This window comes from Sus scrofa, chromosome 1 (genome assembly GCF_000003025.6).
Source record: "Sus scrofa isolate TJ Tabasco breed Duroc chromosome 1, Sscrofa11.1, whole genome shotgun sequence".
Taxonomy (NCBI): domain Eukaryota; kingdom Metazoa; phylum Chordata; class Mammalia; order Artiodactyla; family Suidae; genus Sus; species Sus scrofa.
Window position 1 is genome coordinate 145,475,250 of NC_010443.5, and position 5,129 is coordinate 145,480,378.

The following is a 5,129-nucleotide window of genomic DNA, read 5'->3' on the forward strand; positions in this document are numbered from 1 at the left end:
TGGACACAGTAAGCCCTCAACAAATGTGCTGAAGCTATAGCAGTGCCCACAAGCAGGAACGAAACATTGCCTCAGGCAAGTAGAAAGCATCCATCGTGCACACAGCAGTCAGTGGTAGAGGCTGAGCTCGATGCCCTGGTCCAGGCAGCCTGGAGGCAGAAGCATTAGCAGTCAGATTTAAAGAAAAACAAAAATTCTGTCAGCCATAAAGTAATGGATGGGTGGGAACAGAGGAGAAAGAAAGGCAAAATCTGCAGCTCAGAACATTGTCAGAGGGAGGCTACAGGGGTGGCTGGATCTGGATTCCTCCCCGAACCTGAGGGGCATGGGCTATGAGCTGGCAAGCCTGGAAGGTCGGTGGAGGGGGAGGGGGTGTCAAAAATGCAGGGCTGATTAGGAATCTGTTTATGAAGCAGCTCAATCCATGGGCCTCCTTGCCTCTCCAAGGCACTGAGCTTACAACCTCAGACCAAAAAAGGACTCTGTTTTTAGAGAACTTGAACAAACTTCCCAAGATAAATTAGACTTCCAATGTGGAGGACTTACTCTAAAGCTGTTCTCCTCAAAATATGTTCCTTGACCAGCAGCATCAGCACCATCTGGGAACTTGTTAGACATGCAAATTCTCAGGCCCGCCCCAAACCTGCTGAATCAGAAGCTCTTGGCATTGGGGCCCATCCATCTGTGTTTTAACAGCCCCCCAGGAGACTGAGGCTACACTAAAAGCTGTGCCTCTGATGTAGAGCAGAGCTTCTGGCTGCATATTGGAATCACTTTAAAAAATGCTGATGCCAGAGAAATGCAAATCAAAACTACCATGAGATACCACCTCATACCAGTCAGAATGGCCATCATAAATATGTCCACAAATAACAAATGCTGGAGGGGGTGTGGAGAAAAGGGAACCCTCCTGCACTGATGGTGGGAATGTAAGCTGGTACAACCACTATGGAGAACAGTAGGGAGGTACCTTAGAAAACTATACATAGAACTATCATATGACCCAGCAATCTCACTCTTGGGCATACATTTGGACAAAACTCTACTTAAAAAAGACACATGCACACTCATGTTCATTGCAGCACTATTCACAGTAGCCAAGACAAGGAAACAACCCAAATGTCCATCAACAGATGATTGGATTAGGAAGATGTGGTATATATACCCAATGGAATACTACTCAGCCATAAAGAAGAACAAAATAATGCCATTTGCAGCAACATGGATGGAACGAGAGACTCTCATCCTGAGTGAAGTAAGTCAGAAAGAGAAAGACAAATACCATATGATATCACTTATATCTGGAATCTAATATATGGCACAAAGGAACCTTTCCAAATAAAAGAAAATCATGGACTTGGAGAATAGACTTGTGGTTGCCAAGGGGGAGGGGGAGGGAATGGAGGTGAATGAGGAGCTTGGGGTTAATAGATATGAACCTTTGGAATGGATTAGCAATGAGATCCTGTTGTGTCACACTGGGAACTATGTCTAGTCACTTATGATGGAGCATGATAATGTGAGAAAATAGAATATGTACATGTATGTGTAACTGAGTCACCATGCTGTGCAGTAGGAAAAAAAAATGTATTAAAAAATTAAAAGAAAAGAAAATGCTGATGCCTAGGGCCCCACCCCAAAGAGATTCAGATTTCATCGGTTCTGCATGTAGCCTAGGAATCAGAATTTTACAACATTTACCAAGTCCAGCCACTGGTCAAGAATAAGGCCTTCCTACTTAGCTTGTACCAGCCCATTGGCCCAATTGCTCATCCCACAGCTTCTAGGCCACAAGCCTGGTCCACTTAATCAAATCTAACTTACACTCCCCAGTTAAAGGAGAGGCCTCGTGGGGGTACAGACCAGCTGAAACCACTGGAGAACCACAGACCAGTTCTTCAGGAGAGTTGGCCATGAGCTGCACTCTCAACTGTGAAAGGAGGGCCAAGGATCCCCAGCCCCTTAAAAAAGAAATGTGAAGATTAGTAAGCAAAACAATCAACCCTATAGGAAAAAGGAATAATACAGGGATCACAAGATAATTCCTAAAAATTCTCATATCCTCAGAGGGATATGAGAAGTTATTAAATCTGTAAAACCAAAACTGATGCTATGAAAAGGAAATAATTACACAATCAAGAAGAAATCTTAGAAATTAAAAATATGATTTTACAAAAAAAACTTTCAACAAAAGGAAATTGGGAAGCTTCCCAGATGATAGGACAAAAATGAGAAAGAAACCAAAAGCATGAGAGAGAGGAAAAAAAGAGAAATAGCAAGTCAAACTGGGATGTCCAACATTTGACTGTTATAATGCCAGGAAAAGCAGAGAATACTGAGGGAAAGAAAAGAATCTCAGAAATAATAGAGGATATTTTCTCAAAGATCTGATAGAAGTTGTCAGACTAAAGAGGCCTGAGTGCCACTCTGGGTCAATAATAAAATGTCCATGGCCAGACACAGTCTCATGAATTTGAAAACATGAAGCATGAAAGGCAGGTTGTAAAAGGATCCAGGGAGAAAAGAAAGAAATATAATTGGACTGCCTGTAAAGAAAGAAAAGACCAGACCTCCTCAGGCAGAGTGGGTTCTAGAAGACAATGGAACAAGGCTTCTGAAGGTTTGAGAGGAAAAATTTTGAATGTTGAATTCTATACCCAGTGAAATTATTCTCAAAAGGATTAGAACTAACAAGTGCAGTTTTTCAGACAACTGAAAACTTAGAAATACTGCAACCTTTTCTTGTAGAGTTTCTAGAGGAAGTACTCCAAAAAAAGGGGTAAAAAAGCCAAGAAGGAAGAATCTGAGAAATTTGAGCTCTACCCAAAGGCTTGGCGAAGGGCGGTCCCCACATGACATGGATAGAGTTCCTGGGGTGCAGTGGTCAGGATGTGAGCCTTCAGGAGGCTCTGGGATGGGTGTCTCCAGGCACTGAAGCTTCAGTGCCGCAGGATATTGTATTGGTCACTGGCTGGTCAGGAAAGCAGGAACTCCTCTAGATATTTCTGACAGAGGAGGTTGAAATCAGGGAATTGCTTTAAGATGTACTGAAAGCAACTTACAGTTTCCTATCAGGTGTGTAAGGAGCTTGGAAGCTATCACTCTGGTCTTCACAACAAGAAAAAAGCTGAACCAATTGAAAATCAACAACTCTTCATAGACCCATAGGAGAACTGGGGTCACAGGAAGCCACTGCCCCAAACACTGGAGAGACAGACAGGCAGGTACAGAGAATCACAGCTTACTGGAGGAGAAGCCCAGGGGCAAAACCCCCCATGGAGCCAGTGCCAGGAGAGAAAAATCCAAACTATCCCACGAATGCTGGTATAGACACGACTGAGAGGGGCTCCAGCCTTACGTGGGGAACCACACTTTCCTGAGTTTTACCTTCAAGATCAGAGAAAAACCTTCCTTTGTGCTTCCAACAGGAAGATTAGAAAAGTAGCCATTCTGAAATATTTCCAGAGCATTCTGTTCTTCTTACCAGGACTTGCCCTCAAGACAAACTAGTTTGTCAGAGCCTGACCAACAAGGGTTCTACCAGGACCTAAGGGACCTGGGAGGAGAGAAATACCCAATTCCAGCCCCTCTAGCCTTCCTGTCTTCTTGGGGGAAGTTACAGAGAATCACTGGTGAAGGTGACAGCCCAGAAGCACAGGCTCACCAAAAGGCTGGGCCCTAAACGTAGCACGGGATCCTTCCCCTCCTCACCATCATGTCAGCTAAGCTCCTGGGTAATAGGCAGAACACACAGGACTGTGCATATCAGGCTTTATTCAAGAAGCCTCTAAGGAAACCCAGAGATGACAAAGGAAACACAAACAAGGACACCAGAGGAAATTTTAGCCTCTGATCTCTACCGCTATCGCCAGCAGTAAACACAGCCTGACTCCTAGCCAGATACACGTTAAAGCCTCATGGGAAAGGCCTTCCAACATATGTCACTTCCTTTACCTGATACATCATATCTGGATGTAAGCAAAGAATTACAAGGCACACTAAAAGACAGAAAAACACAGTTCAAAGAGACAGAACAAGCATCAGAAGCAGATACAGCAGAGATATTGGAATTATCAGACCAGGAATTTAAAACAACTATGATTAATGCATAACCAACAAGAGGACAACATGGGAATATTTGAGAGTAAGGTAAGCAGAGAGATGGAAACTCTGGGAAAGAATCAACAAGAATGGCTAGCAATCTAAAACATTGTAACATAAATGAAAAATGCCTTTGATGGACTCATTAATAGACTGGGTATGACCAAGGGGTGTCAATAAACAGTTCCTAAACTGAAATGAAAAGAGAAAAAAGTAAGTTTTGAAAGGATAGAGGAGCAGACATGGGCAGTGGATATCACCCAATAGTCTGTTTGGGTGACCACAGCAAGATCCTGCAGACTGGGCAACTCACATAGTACTTTACTTCTCACAGTTCTGGAGTCTGGAAGTCCCAGGTCATGGTGTTGGAGGTTTGGTTTCTGGGGGGGACTCTCTCTCTGATTTGCAGATGGCCGCCTTCTCCCTGTGTCCTCATATGGCCTTTCCCCTACGTGTGGAGAGAGAGAAAGAGAGAGGGAGGGAGAGAAGAGTGCTCTGGCATCTCCTCCTCCTCTTATAAAGATACCAGTTATGTTGGATAAAATCTTCATCCTGTGTCTCCTTTAATCTTATGTGCCTCCTAAAAATCCCATCTCCAAAGACTGGCATATTGGGGGTTAGGGCTCAACATGAATTTGGGGGGAATGCAATTCAGTCCATAACATTCAGGGATCAGTAGCCACAGGAGGCTGCTAATTGCTTCTAGGACTGAAGGAATGAAATGGAAAATGGTTACCCATGGCTTCGGAGCACCACTGCTACTCATTTGGAAGCCAGGAGCTGGTCCCTGGCTGCTGCTACAGAGTCCAAAAGCCCACAGCCCCACCCTCCTGCCAGATCCCCTGTGGGTCTGCAGGATTTGGTCACCTATCATTGCCAGTTATTACTTTCAGGGCCAGATTCAGGGGAAATGCTTCCTCCCATCCATCCAGAACCTTGCTGGGAAATATAGTTCACAGGTTTCCAGCCCTGGTGGTACTGATGAGAGTACAGAATGCCAAGTTCACAGTCATGCCCAAGAGCAAATA